General features: G+C 56.3%; 1 protein-coding gene across 50 annotated transcripts in view; it reads left to right on the top strand.

Annotated features, from left to right (window-relative positions):
• The first annotated feature begins 4461 nt into the window (after positions 1-4461).
• NCOR2 (nuclear receptor corepressor 2) overlaps positions 4462-17460 on the top strand; it is a 247317-nt gene continuing 234318 nt past the window's right edge. For 16 of the 50 annotated variants that reach the window (XM_063712342.1, XM_063712331.1, XM_063712328.1 and 13 more), the window contains exon 1: positions 4465-4747. The gene's annotated coding sequence lies outside the window, so the exon portion shown is untranslated. Of the gene's footprint in view, positions 4748-17460 lie in introns of all 50 variants that reach the window. The other 34 variants (XM_063712300.1, XM_063712303.1, XM_063712307.1 and 31 more) reach the window with 4 other exon arrangements.

The raw sequence follows: 17460 nt of genomic DNA, 5'->3' as shown, positions 1-17460 counted from the left end.
TTGTATTTTCAGTAGAGACAAGTTTTCACCATGTTGGCCAGGCTGGGCTTGAACTCCTGACCTCAGGTGATCCGCCCAGTTTGCAACTTCTGCTTCAAAGCACATCAAAAGTAAGAAAAACATAGATAAGCTTTTTCTACACAGACACAGTTGTAGGTGTGCGTGTGAGGCTTGGCCCCAGGGATGCTCACTTGGATGTCTTTTGGGTTGTTACTGACAGATAGTGTGACATAGGCCCCTTGGGTGCGATCCAGTGGCTAGTCCAGGGCTCTTGGGGTAGCCAGGGTCAAAGCTGCTCAGGGCACCATGTCCCCCAGCATGAGTCCTCACCCTATAGATGCCTTGTTCCTCCAGGCCCACCTTGAAGGTGGGGAATTTTTTCAGGAGTGGCTGGAATTTTATCTGATACCATGGTTGACCATGTGAATTTGATTAGCCTGAGTGGGCATCTCCTAGGTGTCAGGCTAACAAATAAAACCTTTTTTTGTTTTTTTGATGGAGTCTCACTCTGTTGCCCAGGCTGGAGTGCAGTGGCATGATCTCGGCTCACCGCAACCTCCGCCTCCAGGGTTCAAGCAATTCTCCTGCCTCAGCCTCCCGAGTAGCTGGGATTACAGGCATGCATCACCACACCTGGCTAATTTTTGTATTTTTAGTAGAGATGGGGTTTCATCATGTTGGCCAGGCTGGTCTCGAACTCCTGACCTCAGGTGTTTCGCCTGCCTCGGCCTCCCAAAGTGCTGGGATTACAGCCATAAGCCACTGCGCCTGGCCCAAATAAAACATATTTTAGAGACAGGGTCTTGCTCTGTCATCCAGGCTGGAGTGCAATGGTGTGATCACAGCTCACTGCAACCTCAAGCTCCTGGGAGTCCCATCTACCCAGAGGTTGGGACCAGGGGAAAGGTAAAGGGTTGATCCTAAAATATGCCCAAGGAGCAAGTGCTGGAAAACACAGATACAGGATCAGCCATTCCCACTTGTTTCTAGATTTTTCCAGGGTCAACACCTGCCTCCTTCCCCTTCTGTTGATGCATTCATTCATTCATGTGTTCATTCACTCGCAACACATTTTAATTGAGTGCCCATTATGTGCTGAGGATACAGCAGTGAGCTGGCCAGATAGGTCTTTGCTCTCATGGAACTGACATTCTGGTGACCAAAGACAATATATATCAGTGACAAATGTCCAGGATAATTTCAGGTGGTGATAAATGGTGACAAAAATGAATAGGATGTTGAGTTAGTGAGGGCCTTGGCGGTTTCTTTAGATACAGGGTCAGTGAGGGACTCTCTCTCTTTATTTATTTATTTATTTATTTTTGAGACGGAGTTTTGCTGTTTTTGCCCAGGCTGGAGTGCAATGGCATGATCTCAGCTCACTGCAACCTCTGCCTCCTGGGTTCAAGCGATTCTCCTGCCTCAGCCTCCCGAGTAGCTGGGATTACAGGCATGTGCCACCACACCTGGCTAATTTTGTATTTTTAGTAGAGACAGGGTTTCTCCATGTTGGTCAAGCTGGTCTCGAACTCCTGACCTCAGGTGATCCACCCGCCTCGGCCTCCCAAAGTGCTGAGATTACAGGCATGAGCCACTGCGCCCTGCTGCAAGGGACTCTCTAAGGAGCTGGGACCTGAAGATAGAAGATGACAGTCTCAGGCAGACGGAACAGCAAGTACAAAGGTGTTGAGGCGGGGATGAGCTGGACTATTTTGCCAAGTACTTAGAAAGGAATGGTTGAAGGGTTTGAGGGAGTCTTCAGGAAGGAATGGTTGAAGGATTGGACCAGAGATGGTAGAGACAAAGCCCAAAGGGCAGAATTTGGCGCCAACTGGACGGGAGCTCCCTGGATGTATATAGCATGCTCCAGCCAGCTGCAGCCTGGCCTAGGACACATACAATATGCTTTCCAGTGTCCCTGGTGACTTCCTAACTGTCTCCATCTCCCTTCCTGTAAAATGGGTATGTTGAAAGTCTTTCCCTCACAAACGCAATTGAGATGTTTGGGAAGCTCTTAGCTGTTACTGTTACTAACTCACAGTCCAGGCACCCCCCCACCCCCCCCACCCCCCCCCCCCCCCCCCCGCCGGGAGAGGCTGTTTGTGTGCAGTGTTCTTTGGCCGCTTTTTAAAGCTACTGTTCCCATTAGTTGCTCATGGACTGTCACTCAGAGCCCAGTAGAAACAGAGTAGCAAACTAGGGTGCCGGTCTGTGATTGGGGGAAGGGGCGGGCTCAACTGAGACCTCCCCAGAGTCCAGATTCCCAGCACTGATTTGGAATCACGGGCTGCTGCTGGAGGCTGGCAAGTCGGGTTCTTCATCTCTTCAGGCCTGTTTCCCTACTTGTGACCAGGACCCTCGCTTCCCCCAGGGTAAGTGCTCACTCAGTGCTGGTGTTGCTTCCCGCGGTCTGAGAGGGTGAGATTAATAACCCAACTCAGCCAGGAAACAGGAGCAGACAGGAAAAGGCCAATCCCTTTCGGGATAAACACCGCCCTTCTCCTGGCCTCAGTCTTGCCATCTGTGACATGGTCGGGCCAGAGGCCATTGGCACTTGAGTTGATAAGGCTTCCTGTGAGGGGTTTCTAGGTGACGCTTGGGACATTACAAAGCTGACAGACCCCCTGCTTTCCCCGCTCCTAAGCCTGCAGGGAGCCCTCGAGGGCAGAAGCTGGGAGAACCCCTGAAGACACCCCAAATGTTCCTCCTCCAGCTTCAAATTCCCAGAGGGTTTTCAGGTGACAGAGGAGGGCTGCCAGGCGGCCTGGGGCTGGCAGAGGAGCTCCCCCACCCTGCTTCCCTCTCCAAGACCCTTGGTGGGGGAGGTGGGGGGTCAGGCCTTCCTTCTGCGGCTCCAGATTTTTGCCTGTGGATTCGGATCCACTGGCTGGGCAGAACTGGAGCTGGTGGGGCCAAAACAAGGAGGTGGGGGGGGGGGCACTGACCTATGACCCCTCCTGTTTCAGTCTGCAAACTGCTCCCCTCCACACCCACTTCCCTTTTGCCAGACATTGTCAGCCCCAGAGGCTCCCGCCAGCCCCCCAAAAGCCCACAACTAAAAGCCCGAGGGGGCAGAGAGGGACCTGGCTGCAGGGGAGCCCAGCAACCCCAGCATCCTGGCGGAGGCGGGAGGCGCGCCGGCCTCTGGAAACCACGCGGCTGCCTCCCCACCGCAGCCATTCCCCGCTCTCCCTGGGGGTTCTCAGATGTTGCCAGATGGCAGAACTGAATCTGCTGAGACGTCACTCCAAAAAAGGAAAGTTGAACTGAAAAAAAAAAAAAAATTCAAACTCTCCAACATCTTAGGAGAAAGCAGAAGAGGAGGGAGGGAGGGAGGCTCCAGGCCCGGGACTCCCAGTGCCCTCTGCTGTTCAAAGAGATCTCCCCTGGTTGGAGAGGGCAAACCTGGAGGGGGTGGGAGGAGGGGGTAAATGAGGACACTGGGTTGTCAGGGCGGCCAGCGGGGCCAGGTTCCTGCTGGAGCGGAGAATGCCTGCCTGTGCGTAGGGGAGCGAGCACATGTGTGCCGTCTGTGACTGCGTGCTTGTGCAGGCCGGGCGTGTGTGGCTCCCAGGGTCACGCTCTGGGATGTGTGTGTCTGTGTGTGTGGGGGGGGGGGCGGGGGGGACACAGGCTCGTTGCATTGTCTCCGCATTTGTGTCCCTGAATGTCCCCAAGTGGGAGGACTTCACTCAACAACACATTCGTGAGTCCCTACTGCGATAGGGCAGTGAACAAAATAGAAATCTCTGCCCTCAGGAAACTGGCATTCTAGCGTCTGTGGCCTCCGGGGTGCTGTGAACTCGCGTGGGTGTCCCAGTATTTGTCTGTGTGAGATCTGACATCTCCGGTCCGTGGTGGGTGGTGAGTCTGCAGTGTGTTCGCCCGGGCTGGGTCTCGGGTCTGGGGAGGCCCAGCGTGTTCCTGCCTGGAGAGGGCTCTGTGCGCTACTGTCTGCTCCCGTCCCCAAGTGCCCCACTGTGCGTGCTCCTAAAAGGCCCTGTGTAGGGCCTTCCCTGCGCGCCCCCTCCCCATCCAGCGGCCACTCCAGAGTTATAATTTAATAGCTGAAACGCGATTCCAGTGAGGTACTGGGGCTGGGGAGGAGGAGGAGGGCCCCCGGGCCCGCAGGAGAAGAGGGAGGGGCAGGCTGGGAGGCGCTTCCCCCCTCCTTCCTCCTCGGGGAGCTGCCAAAAAGAAACTCGGCGTCGCGCCCAAGTGTGTGCGTGCGTGTCTGTGTGTGTGGCGGCGTGCGCGCGCGAGTGGGGACGCGCAGGGCCTGGAGAGGCGGCGCGGGCCCTTTAAGGAGCCAGAGGGGGCCGGGCCGGGGCGCGTCGCTGCGGGCGGGGAGCCGGGAGCAGGGAGGCCGAGCCACCGCCTCCCGGTCTCCTGCCCCGCCCCCTCCTCCCCCTCCCGCCGCCGCCGCCGCCGCCGCCGCCGCCGCCACCGCCGCCGCGGCCGCCGGGGAGCGCGGAGCCGCGGGCAGGCCGGGCCGCACCGGAGCCCTGCGTCCGCCGGCGCCCCGCCCGAGCCCTGCGCCCGCGCCCTGCGCTCCGCGATGCGCGCCAACTTGCGGGCCGGGGACCCAGGGCCGGCGCCCTAGGAGGCGGCGGCGGGAGGATAGCGTCCCGACCCGAGGCCGGGCCTGCTGCGCGCCCCCAGCCCGATCGGCACCGCCACTTGCCTGAGCGCCCCGGCGGCCCGAGCGCGCCCCAAGCCCGGGCGCCACCGCTGCCACCTCCGCGAGGTGAGTTGGGGCCGAGGGTCCCCGCGGAGGGCGGGGGAAGGCGCGGGGCGCGCTTCCGGGGGATCCGGGGAGGATCGGGCGGCGCACGCGGCGGAGTTGGCGGGGCCCCTGCACTCCCGAGTTGGCGCTCTCGGGGGGTGGCCTGCTGGGGAGCGAGGCGCCCCGCCGACACTGCGGCCCGCGTGCTCGGGGGCGCCGGGGAACTTAGGGGAACTCCAGCTCCCCAGCGAGGGGGCGGGAAGGAGGGAAGTGGCGTTGGGGTGGGCGGGGGGCGCGCTGGAAATGCACAGAGCGGCCCCCCACAGTGTGCGCCGGCTCTGGGGACTTGGCCGCCAGGCGTCCCTTGTCCCCGGTGCAGCCCCGGACCTGGGGGGGCGACACTGCGCCTTATTTTCCATCGGGCAGCGCGGGTTTGAAAGCCCTTGGAGATAGCACCCCAGCTTCCTGGCCTGGGTGTTGTGGAGGGACGCATGAGGGTCTCTCACCAGCCGAAGGGGAGAGCCAGCCTTGTCCCTCCTGGGCGTGGGGCCACGGGGCGCTGGGCGGGGTCCCTTGGGAGAGGCGCCCCTGGTCACCCTCCCCCGCGGGCCGGTGTTCCTGGTGTCTGGGCCTGCCTCCCGTGGCTGGTGACGCCTCATTGGGCCGCCTCCTGGTCCCTCCCCCGGGCTGTGCGGATACTTGGGATGCCACTACTTTGCGAAGTTGAAATTCAGAGCTGATCCCACTTGGGCACGACTGGGAAGCCCCAGGCCCTTGTGTAGAGGGCAGTTTCCTCAGAGGCCTGCGGGGAGTGAGAGCACCCGTGGGGTGCGCCCTCCCCGCCCCAGACACTTGCAGGAGGAGCAAGCCGAGGGCGGGAGGGCACGGCGGGCGGGAGGGAGAGACACGCTGTACCTGGGAGCTGCTGTAGCCCGGGCCCAATTAGCGTGGGGCGCCCGGCGTTATTTTTACATTGTAGGTTTATTTTTTTGGAAGCGAGTGTCCTCCCGCCGCTTGTCGCGCGCTCTGGCTCTCCGAGGGTCTGGTGCAGGCAGCGGGGGCGGATCTGTTCTGTCGGCTCAGCCTCCTCCCTTCCTCCCCCTCCTCCTCTCCCCCGTTGGTGAGAACTGGTTTTATTATGATTATTATTTTTTTCTCTTTTTGCAGATTTGGAGGAAGGATGTGTGAGGGAGGGAAGAGGGGAGGAAGGGATAAGGGGAGGACCCTGTGGGCGGGGTGGGGGAGTTCTGGGCGCGTTGGGATGTGTTACCGGTGGCCTTGACTTTGCCCCTTTTCAGCCAGATCTGGGTCCCTGCGGCAGCTTTGATATAAGGGGCTCTCCGGGCCAGACTGCGCCGGGGCGCCGGGAGAGTGACCCGGGGCAGGCTGTGCACCTCGTGGGTGGCCTCTTTGGGGGTGCTGAGGAGGGGCCGAGAAATGGGAAGCAGCAGTGAGGTGGGATGGCCCACTCTGCACCTCAGCTCCTTGGGTTTGAATCTGACCTTTGCCACTTTCCTGGCAGTGTGACCCTGGACAGATGCTTAACCTCTCTGTGCCTGTCAGGTTTCCCATCTGCAAAGTGAGGGTCAAAATGGTACTGAGTTCACAGAGTGGTTGTGAGAGCTGACCGTCCGGCCATAAGAATCCCTTGGTACTTGTATGTGTTACTATGACTATTGTGTCGGTATTATTATTCCTGGGTTCTAAGATTGGGCCTTTAATCCAACGTGGTCTGGAAGCCCTGTGGAAAGCGGCCACCTTACCTTTGCCTGGGGGTGGACAGTGGGGGGATCTGGGGGAGGGAGGGGGCCTTTTCCCACTCCCCTCTGCTTGTCTGGAGAGGATGGAGAAGGGCAGGTGCCCCCGCCCATTGAACAGACGCAAAGACTGAGTCAGGCCCAGCAGAGCGCTGAAGGGGGGGTGGAGCCAGCGGTGACTGGCGAGTCGGCAGCGCGGCTGCCAGGGCATCCCGGGCTCTGTCTGGCTTCCCTGAGCCGCCTGCCATGTCCCTGCTTGGAAATTCACTGCTGCCACCGCCAGCGGGTGCCGGGGGAGTCTGTGGTGCCGGTGCCCAGACATGGGGGCGGGAGCGCAGCGGGCCCCAGCCCTGGCCTCTTCCCACTGAGCTATTTACGCTGCTGGGGATCAATACTATTGATAAATCCATGTAAATGGTAATGTGGCTGTCAGGCCCTGGTGAGGGATGGAGACCCCTCCTGGGGCTGCGCCCTCCCCCTCCCCCTCTCGGAGAGGGTTTGGTTACGTGGGAAGGATTTATTTAGCATAATCTGTTCTTTTTCCCCAATTAATAATACTCATGCCACCTCCTAAAGATTTCCCAGAGCTCTGCAAACACGAATTTACTGCACGTAAGCCCTGGGCTGGGGACGGCTTGATTGTTCTCGGGGCCTGGGGGTGGGGGGCAGGGGGCGCTGGCAGCGCAGACACCCACCGAGGGAGTTGGAAGGCAGCCCCAGGAGTCCTGGCCCCCAGTGTCTGCCATTCATGCTGGATGTGGAGGCTGCCTGGCCCCGTTTCCCCCTGGCTGAGAGGGGGCGCATTCATAGTTCTGTGTTCCCAACCCCCATCTGAGAGTGTGGGTGGAGAAGTTGGTGCTTCATTCGGAGATGGGAGGCGGGGGTGGTACCTACGCAGAACCCAGCCGGAGGGTTCTCCTGGGGTCCTGTCTGTGGGAAGGGAGATTTTAAGGCAGAGGAGACAGGCTCTCAGCCCCTCCTCCTGCCGCTATCTGAACTGAAAAGCCCCACAAATGCTGCCTCTGACCGTGGGCCGGGGGTGGGGGTGGGGAGTGGCGGGGGTTGAGAGCTTTTATTTGTGTGTGTGTGTGTTTTCCCTTCCCTGTTTCCTCTTCACATCTCAAACGCTAAACAGCAGCCTCCCCAGGTGACACTTCTGAGACTGGGGAACTGCCGGTGAGAGCTGGTAACTCCTGCCCTGGGTGCCCAGGGGAGGGGCAAGGAGAGCCCCAGGCTTGGGCTGCTGCCTGGGGAGAGCCAGGTTTTTAGGCCCAGGCCAAGGGTGACAGAAGGTCTGTGTCCCTAGGTGGGTGCATGGGGTCCCCAGGGAAGTGATGCTTGGGAAAGGCCAGCTGGGCTTCTTTTGAAGGAGCTTGGAGCCAGGGAACTGACTTTACAACCCATCCAGCTAACTCTCAGTGTCCATGCTGGAAAAGGCTGTGGATCATACGCTAGTAATAAGAACCAACACCTACTGTGTGCCAGGAACTGTGCTCTAGACAAATCTACTTGTTTACTCTTCATAACTCCTCTATGAGTTGGTGCTTTTATTATCTTATTTTATAGATGGTGAACTTGAGGCACAGAGAGGTTAAGTGACTTGCCCAAGGTCACACAGCTTGGATGTGGAACTACGAATTAAGACCCGGGATTATTCACGGTCATGTTAGTGCAGCAGGAATTTACTGCAGACCTGCTTTGCAAAGCTGCCGTAGAGGATATGAAGAAAGAAATGATGTTTCTTCTTTGAGCAGCGCCTACGGATCTTTGCCCCAGGTGGGGCAGGAGACTGAGAACTCGTCCTCCCCAGGGTTTGGGGAGAAGCATAGGGGCTGGCATTTCTTTGAGGTCTCATTTTATCTTAAACATTCATGCAAATTTGGCATTCGCCTTGGCGACACTGCTGTGTTTGTTTTGAAATGAAAACATGGTTTTGAATTATTTAGCATGGTGCTCCAGAAAGCTGCAGCGGCAGAGTTCTGTGGCCTGGAGTGCCCATAGGCCGGCGCGTTGCCCTTGGGTACTATGTAGCCGGAGGGCTTCTGCTCAGTGAGGCCCTGGGGCAGATGGCGGCTTCATTCCCATTTTACAGATGAGGGCACAGGTCCAGGCTCGCCTGAGGTTACACAGCAGAGGGACCTGTGCTTATGATGAATGAACTTAGCATCATCGTTATTATCATGTCTATTCTGGAGCAGAGTGAGGCTTCTGAGCCTGGACACTTCCACACTGCCCTGCCCACTTGGCTCCAGCTGGCCTTTAGGAAGGAGCTTTTGGTTTATAAATCTAGAAAGAATTGTCCTAAACAGATATTAGAGGACAATCTGGGAGTGTTTCATCTGCCATCCCCAAGAGAGCCGCCGATTTAGCATTGGAAGTTCCAGCTTGGCCATTTACAAGCAGTGGGCCCAGGTGAGTGCCCCTTGCTCTCAGGGTTTAGGTGCCCTCATCTGCAAAATGGGCACATTGCCTGCCACCTGTGCTATACTGGAGAGCCTTTAGGGGCAAAGGGCATGAATATTGGGTTTGCTGTTCAGCTCTGCAGCTTCAAGCTGTGAATGAGTTACTTACCTATTGCGAGCCTCAGTTTGCTCGTCTCTAAAATGGGGGTGCTGCTGCTGCTTCTGACTTTATGGTTGTGAGATATAATGAGCTCCTGTGTGTCGCAGGAGCTGCTGTTTCCATTTTGGCTTATCCTGTTGGAGAGCAAAGACTTCGCTACAGAATTCCTTGTGTAAACCCGGGTCCTCATCTACAGGCTGCTGGGATATCAACCATTCCTCCCTCTTAAAAGATGCTGGGAAGGATCCTCTAATGGACCTGTCTCTTTTCCAGAGCCCCAGGCTTCGGCTTGTTGCCCTTTGGAGACGGTGGGCTCTTTTCCCGTTGGTCGTTGGTGTTTCACAGATGTGCTCAGCTCCCTCCCTCTGCCCTTGACGGTTGAGGTTTTCCATTAGTCTTTAATCACTTAGTGTCTGTCAGGCACTTGGAGTGCTTGGAGGCCATGGGCAGCCTGGAGAGTGGGTGAAGGCTGTGGGGAGGACCTGGGGGGGGGAGGCCCCCTGGGGGAGGGCTGAGCTTCCCCTCTGCTTCTGGTCTCTGAAAAAAGGAGCAGGGTTTGAATCATGCTTCCATTTATTAGGAACTTGAGTGAAGCCTCTGACCTTCTGGCCTTGGTTTCTTGATTCTTAAGAGGGAGGGAAAGGAAATAATGCCCGCCTTAGAGGGTAGCCTGAGACGGGCTGTCTGGGAACTCCTGCGGTGATGGGAGATGATGCGGCTGCACTGTCTTGTGCTTTAGCCACTAGGTGCCTGTCACTCGTGAGCACTTGAAAAGTGGGTCCCTGCCACTGAGCAGCTGAACTGGTCTTTTATTTAATTTTAATTTACTTAAATTAAAATAGCCACCTGTGGCTGTGGCTAATGGCTACTTAACCCAATGGCACAGGGTTGGGTGATGAAGTCATATTCTGTGTTTGGGAGCAGGGCCTGGGCTCTTGGTATCTGATTCCTTCCCCAATGCCCTACCTGCACCCCAACTTTTTTTCTGAGGTAGGGTCTTGCTCTGTCACCAAGGCTGGAGTGCAGTGGTACCATCACAGCTCATTACAGCCATGAACTCCTGGGCTCAAATTAACCTCTCGCCTCAGCCTCCCAAATAGCTGAGACGACAGGTGTACACCACCATGCCTGGCTAATTTTAAAATTTTTTGTAGAGATGGGGTCTCTCTATGTTGCCCAGACTGCTCTTGAACTCCTGGGCTCAAGTGATCCTCCCGCCTCAGCCTCCCAAAGCACTGTGATTCTAGGCGTGAGCCACTGCGTCCGGCCTGATTTTTTTCCCTTTTCATGTGTGTTTTCTCTGCGTGGTGCCATCCTGGAGGGTCTTCCCCTTTCAGCTTTCCTTTTTCCCAAACCTAGCTTGGTGTGCCCTCTGGGCTGGTCCGTTCTCCTCTGCCGTCTGTCTCCCTCCTCTTCCCACATCTCACTCTCTCTTCCCCCACTTCCTCTCCCACCAGCCTCTGAGGTAGTGCTGTCCAATAGAACTTTCTGCAGTGGTGAGAATGTTCTAGATATGCCAGTACCATAACCAAGAGCCACGTGGGGCACTGGGTATTAAAACTGCCCAAAGCTGTTGGGGGACTCTCCTTCCATTCCGGCCCTCCTGGTTTCTGTTCCCCAAGGCAGTCACGGCTTGAAGTGAGGCCAGTGCCACAACCGGGAGGTGAAATTTTAGTTTTTACTTTTAATAAATTTGAGTAGCCACTTGTGGCTGGTGGCCACTGACCCTACTGGGCAGTGCAGCCATAGTGACTCCTACTATATGGAGCCGTCTTCCCACATCCTTCCTTAGCTGTCACTTCTCCTGGAGCAGGAGACAGCTCCAGGTCCCTGCGAAGTGTGGGCAGTTCTTACCTCCCGGGACTGAGCTCCTGTGGAAAAACCTTTGTGCAGGTTCATGGGGGCTGACCCAGCTGGACCCAGAGGAATCCTAGGTTAGCACCCTTGTTGGTATCTGTCTGCACAAGCAGATACCTACAGAAGACACCTATCTGCTTTCTCTAAGTGGGATCATACTTATTTTTTTATGATACCACTTAATACATCATGGACTTCTTTGATTAACATTTTTGGGGATAATGTTGCTTTTTATACTTCTTGGGGAGAATGTAGAAAAACAAAAAGTAATGCATTCAAAACTCTGCCAGTTGCTTTGGGCTTTATAAAAGCTTATTTTTTAAATGAAAGAAAATGCATTGACTTGTAAAAAAGAAAATTAACACATTGCGTAAAAGTCTCCCTCAGTTCCTGGCCTCCCGGTTTCTGTTCCCCGAGGCAGTCACAGCTTCCCGCGCCTGAGTTTCCTCCGAGATGCTCTCGGCATATGTCGACCTTAAATGGACTGTATGTGTGCGTTCCCTTTAAAAACAAACATGCAAGTGGTATCACGCCATATATTCAGGTCTGATTTTCACCGTCATAGTCACATCCTACGTGATAATATGTTTCCGAGCCGACTGTGGAACGTAGAAAGCAAGAGCTGGCAAACTATGGCCCTTGGGCCAAATCCGGCCAGCCCACCACCTGTCTCTATATGGTGCACAAGCTGAGAATGGTTTCTCCATTTTTTAATGGTTGAAAAAAATCGAAAGAAGAATAATATTTTATGACATGTGAAATCATATGAAATGCAAATTTCGGTGTCCATAAATAAAGTTTTGTTGGAATGCAGCCACGCTCACTCATTTACATGTTGTCTGTGGCTGCTTTTGGGTACAGCGTTTGCAAAGTTGAGTAGTTGTGACAGAGGCTGGAAGGCCTACAGAGCCTAAAATATTTACTCTCTGGCCCTTTACAGAAGATATTTGCCGATCCCTAATATACTACCTCACTGTTTTGAACCTCAGTGTAGCCTTGCACGGTTTCCCTGTTGAGGAAACTGCGGCCCAGAGAGGGGTGTGAGTTTGAAGGTCATTCCAGGTAGGCCCTAAAACCCCTCCTTCTAGCCTGGGCTACTGTTCTTGCTGAGTTATGCTGATGCTCATGGTTATAATTTGCTGTTGTAGAATGCAATAGGAAAGAGGGGATGGTTAAGGCAGCAAGCACTTGGCCTGAATTTTGGCACAATTTTTTGGCCTCTTAAATGATGACTTTGTGGTATATAGTTGCTGTAGCACCTACTCTGTGGCACTGCATCGTTTTCACAATTTTCCAAAGCCGTAATCCATCTTGTTTCCCTCTTTGCTTTGGCTACTAGAAAGCTCAGAGCCAAATTTGCAGCCTGCTTTCTGCAATCACTGGTTTATGTTTTGGCTTTATCTACTTCATCCTGATTTTGGATTTGTTTGTCTCTCATTTTTTTTCCCTTTGCCCCGAGCTTGCTCTCTGATTTTTATCTTACCTTACACATTCCTGAGAGTTGTCTCAGTTCTTGAGGGGCAAAATGGATCAGGCAGGAGCCAAGCAAAGGAAAACACTTGTTGCAAGATGCTTTCATGCACCATCCCCTGCACCAACATTCCATAGGAGGAAACCAAAGGCTGGCCCTGTGGAGTGTCTTAACCAAGGTCAGACCCTGGGTGAGAACTGAGCACGGTTTTGGGGTCCGACTTGGGAAGATGACAGTGAGTGACTTGGATGGTGAAAGATGTCCCATTTGAGAGCTGGATGGGGCCCTCGAGAACTGCTTGGCCTGAGGGAATGCCCTGGAGGTGGGGGGCTCAGCACTGTGGTACCCGGAGACCTCGGGATTGTTTTGGAGGCAATATTGCAAGTGCGTCTGAAGCCAAGGGACCTCTGGGCCATCTGGTTCCAACCTGGACTTGTGGCTGATGCTTCAGGTCCCCCACTTCTCCTGCTGACCTTTCTTTGCATCTGGAAAGGAAGTAGGGGGAAAGGTAAGTCAAAGGGTGGGCTGTTGGAGGTGGAATTGGACCAGACCCGGGTGGCCAGTCACCACTGGCTTGCATGTGTCTGTGCGTGTGTGCCTGCAGGCCGGGCGGCTCCTGGGGGGTCAGTCTTTTCTGGGGTCTGGAGGCCCTCTCCGCCTCTTCTCTCCCAGGGTTCACTTGGTTTTCTGTGGCCTGTATTTACATTTTAGGGCTGATGAGTGGATCTGGGGGGACCCACAGGTCTGGGTGACCTGGCCTTGGGCAATAACAAAGGCTCCACGCAGAGTTCCTCAGTTTGCCTGGCGGTGAAATGGGGTGATGAGTGACACATGGCCTCATAGGCTGTGAAGTGAAGGGCATTCAGGGGCCCGTTGGGGCGCAATTGTCCCTGCAGACCGTGTCATAGCCCCTCTCCCTCCTGACTGACTCGTGGGCCCACGGCACTGCCCCCAGGGTCAGGGAGGTGGACCCAGCAGTCTCCTTGCCATTGCTCAGGGATGTCCCAAAGGGACCTTGGATCCCACCTATGTGAAAGTGAACCATTGACCCCCGCATCCCCCAGGCCCCTGTTCTGGGCATCCTTCTGGAATGAGAGACGTGGTCCCAGCCACCTCTTGATGGCCCACCTGGGACTGCAGCCGCCTCCTGCCTGCTCTCTGGCTGTCATCCTGTACCCACAGTCCCCTCTCTGCAGGCAGCCCAGTGGAGCCACAGCAGCTAGAGTGACTTGACCTCAGCAGCCTGCAGGGCTTCCCGCCATTTCTTGAGCAAAAATCAGAATCCTTACCGCCAAGGAGGCCTGTACACCCCCCGTCTGCCCACCTGTGGCCTCCCCTTGGCCCGCTCCCCACAATTCTATGATGGGGCTGGGGAGACATTGGGCAGGTCTGGAGGTGGGGTGGGTGGGGGAGTTGATTTTTCTTTGTGACCCAGGGGATCTGTCTGAGGATACTCTTAAGTCATTAGTGCCAGAGGCCCAGACCCACAGGGGAGGGCCTCGAAGGACCCTGTTTGTCCTCACACTGAACTCTGCGGTACCTGCTGAGACCATCAGGGAGCATGGGCCCCAGTGTGGCTACAGTGTCTTGGTGACCATGGGAACCTGCCTGGTGCCAGCCCTGCTGCTGAGGCTAAAGAGGAGAGCCTGCCGGGTGGGGTCGGGGCCGGATGCAGCTCCAGGCCCTGGCCTGGGATTTTCCCTAGGCTGGGCCAGGCCTGTCAGCATGGGGTCCTGCAGGGGTTGTCGCCCTCTGGAGCCTGGCAGGAGTCAGGGGGCCTTTCCAGGGTCCTGGGGGCTTGGCCAGGTCCACAGCGTCAGGATTTGGGAGGAATTCTGTGTGGGGGTGACTCCTGGATGATACCCACTGCTTGGTAAACCAGGGGAGGAAGGCAAGCGGGAGAAGTTGGGAGACACCTGCTTTAACCTGCCGCCCCGCCCACCCACGCCATCTGCCACCCTCCTGGATATTTTTTAACCATTTTCGCATCCTCTGCCACTATCGTGCCCTGGCCTCGGCTGCTGCATGGTGTTGGACAGTGCCCCTGCCACCTTCCCACCCACTCACATCCCTCCCGGAACCTCAGGCTGTGACCTTATTTGGAAACAAGGTCTTTGTGGATGCATTTAATTAAGAAGAGGTCATCCTGGAGCAGGGTGGGCCCTAAATCCAGTGGCCCGTGTCCTTATAAGAGGACAAAAAGACACAGAGGAGAAGGCCGTGTGACAATGGAGGCAGAGGCTGGAGCGATGTGGCTGGAAGCCAAGAAGTGCCAGGCACTGCTGGGAGGAAGGCTCAGGACAGACTGCCCCGCAGAGCCTCCAGAAGGAACCACCCCTGCCAACACCTTGATTTTGAACCTCTGGCCTCCCGAACTGTGACAAAGTAACAATGGGTTGTTTTAAGTCCCTGGTGTGTGGGGCTTTGTTTACAGCAGTTCTAGGAAGGGAACACAGCTCCCATCACAGCTGGCTCTTCACTGGTCACCCTAAGACCCGTCCCCCACGTGGCAGCCAGGGGGAGGCCTGTAAAACCCAGGGCAGGACAAACCAGGGCAGGACAGTCCCGCTGCTGCTCCGAAAGCTGATTCCCTACCTGGGCCGTGAGGCTCTGCCCTCTGCCCCCGCGTGGGCCGTCCTCTGTGACCTGCTCCCCTTGCCCGCTGTGTCTCAGCCACACTGGCCTCGCTGTTTCTCCTGAAATGCACCAGGCAGCTGCTGCCACGGGGCCTTTGCACTCGCCCTGCCGGAGCACTCTTTCCTGGTATCTGCAGGCCTCGTCTCATTCCTTTGCCATTTTTCTCGGAATTTTTTTTTTTTTTTTTTTTGAGACAGAGTCTTGCTCTGTTGCCCAGGCTGGAAGTACAGTGGCGTCATCTCTGTGCACTGCAACCTCTGCCTCCTGAGTTAAAGCGATTCTCCTGCCTCAGCCTCCTGAGTAACTGGGATTATAGGCGCGCACCACCACACATGGCTAATTTTTGTATTTTTTTGTAGAGACGGGGTTTTGCCATGTTGGCCAGGCTGGTCTCAAACTCCTGACCTCAGGTGATCCACCTGCCTTGGCCTCCCAAAGTGCTGGGATTACAGGCTTGAGCCACCGCGCCCGGCCTGATATTTTCATATTGAAAATTGCACCCTCTCCCCTCCCTCCCTCGGTTGTTTCCCAGTGTGCCACCTTCTGATAGATGATGGTTTCACACGTTTGTCAACTTGCTGTTGACTGTCATCCCTGTGAGAATGGACGTTCCACAAGGGTGGGGACGTCTGTCTGTGTCCCAGGTTCTAGAACAGTGCTGGGCACACCGTGGGTGCCTCGTAGATGTGTTGAGTGTTGGGCTCTGGCTGGGCATGGCCTCGCCTCGTGCCCTGGTGCCCGTCGGGGGTCCCAGGTCGTCCATCCATCCCTGTGCCTGACACCTGTACCCTCCCTCACCTGTGGTCCCCTCCTGCTTCCACAGAGCCTCCAGGTCACTGAGCCTGTGGCCATTCCCTCTCTGTCCCTCCCTTGGTGGCCATGACCACCCCTTGCTAGCACTGAGCTTGGCCCCTGAGCTCCACGGGTGAACGTAAGCCCACAGAGAGGCCCAGAGTGGCCAGGGTGTGGGAGAACCAAGTTTTGCCTAATTCAGCCTTCACGCCTCCATTTCGCCATCTATAAAATGGGCATAATCAGATTCCTCGTCTCTCGAGGTTGTCTTGAGTGTTGTTCGAGGTCCTACATGAAGGTGCTTATTGCCTGGCGCTGGGAGCACAGAGAAGCCTTCCATGTGGGCTGGGCCAGTGCTTACTGTTTTCGGTTTGCCGTGTGGATGTTCCCTTTGCCAATTTTTGGAGGAAGTTGGGGCATCACAACCAGGCGACCCCAGGGACCGGGGAGGGACTTTAAACCCAAGTTCCCATGGATGGGTGGCCCAAGACGGATCCTTCCTGGCCCTTGCTCCTCTCCCCAAGGAACCAAGTTCTGGGGGGTCCAAACGCACTGCAGCTTTCTGGGCGAATTCCTGGGCCAGCAAGACTTGACTGCTGTTTGGCAAGATAGGAGACCCTGGTGAACTCTGGGAACGGTGGGGGGCTCCTCTGCGTTTCTTCAGCAGAGTACTTTCTGTCACTTTGTGCTCGTTTCTGCATCTGTAGAATGGGGGTAACTGCAGTTCCCGGTGCATAGGGGAGTGGACGGACGCTTGGGGGGACTGCTATGACGATGACACCTGTGCATGTACACATCCTGTGGACGTTGTCACAGCTGTCTGTGCCTTGGGGCTTGGTCGGGATGCCCCCGTGCCTGCCACTTGCTCGGGCTCCCTGGGCTTTGTAAGCTGTGCACACACTGGAGGGTATAGCAGAGAGAGCTGCTTCTGCAGGTATCCTGGTGCAGGGGTGCCTCCTGCCCCAGGGTTGCTGTCTGGTGTCTGAGCAGGGAGGGGCAAAGGTGAGGGTGCTCCAGAGAGGGCCCTGAGCTGGCAGGATGCAGGCAAGCTTGCTTGGCACCACACGGGTTAGCTCATCTAAGCTTCACAATAACCCAGTGTGGCCAGAACTATTAGTTTCCCTGTTTACAGATGGGGACACTGAGGCACAGAGTGGTGATATCATTGGCTCAGGACACACAGCGCCTAAGCTCCTTGCTTGGTGGGCGGCTGTCACGGGCAGGGCCCATTCTGTGCTTTCATCCGTTTCCCCTGGACTGTGGCCCTCAGGAGTGACCGGGGACAGTCCTGGGTCCACCACGTGCCCAATCCTGGACATCAAAGCCCACGTCTCTGCCCTGACCCAGCCCATTCCCCTCCGGGTCACCCTCGAAGGCTCCCAGGCTGTGGCCAGCTCTGCTGTGCAGGAAGCTGACCCTGTCTGTCTTGGCTTCTCCCTGCTCGGCTATAAATAGCAGCTGTAGCGGCGGGCAGGAAGCTGCATCTCCCGGCACCTGGGCCCTGGGCTCTGCCCCCTTGCCGCAGCGGCACCTCCCGGAACTGTGCGGCCCTCAGTGGGAACGTGGAGGTGGAAGCGTGCTGTGCATCGGGTGTGTGCTCTCTGGTTTGCTGTGTGACCTTCAGGCTCTCGTTGCCCTCTCTGTGTCACAGCCCCCGT

This window comes from Pongo abelii, chromosome 10 (assembly GCF_028885655.2).
Source record: "Pongo abelii isolate AG06213 chromosome 10, NHGRI_mPonAbe1-v2.0_pri, whole genome shotgun sequence".
NCBI classification, from domain to species: Eukaryota; Metazoa; Chordata; class Mammalia; order Primates; family Hominidae; genus Pongo; species Pongo abelii.
Note: the sequence above shows the minus strand (reverse complement) of the source record. Positions and strands in the feature narration are given on the sequence as shown.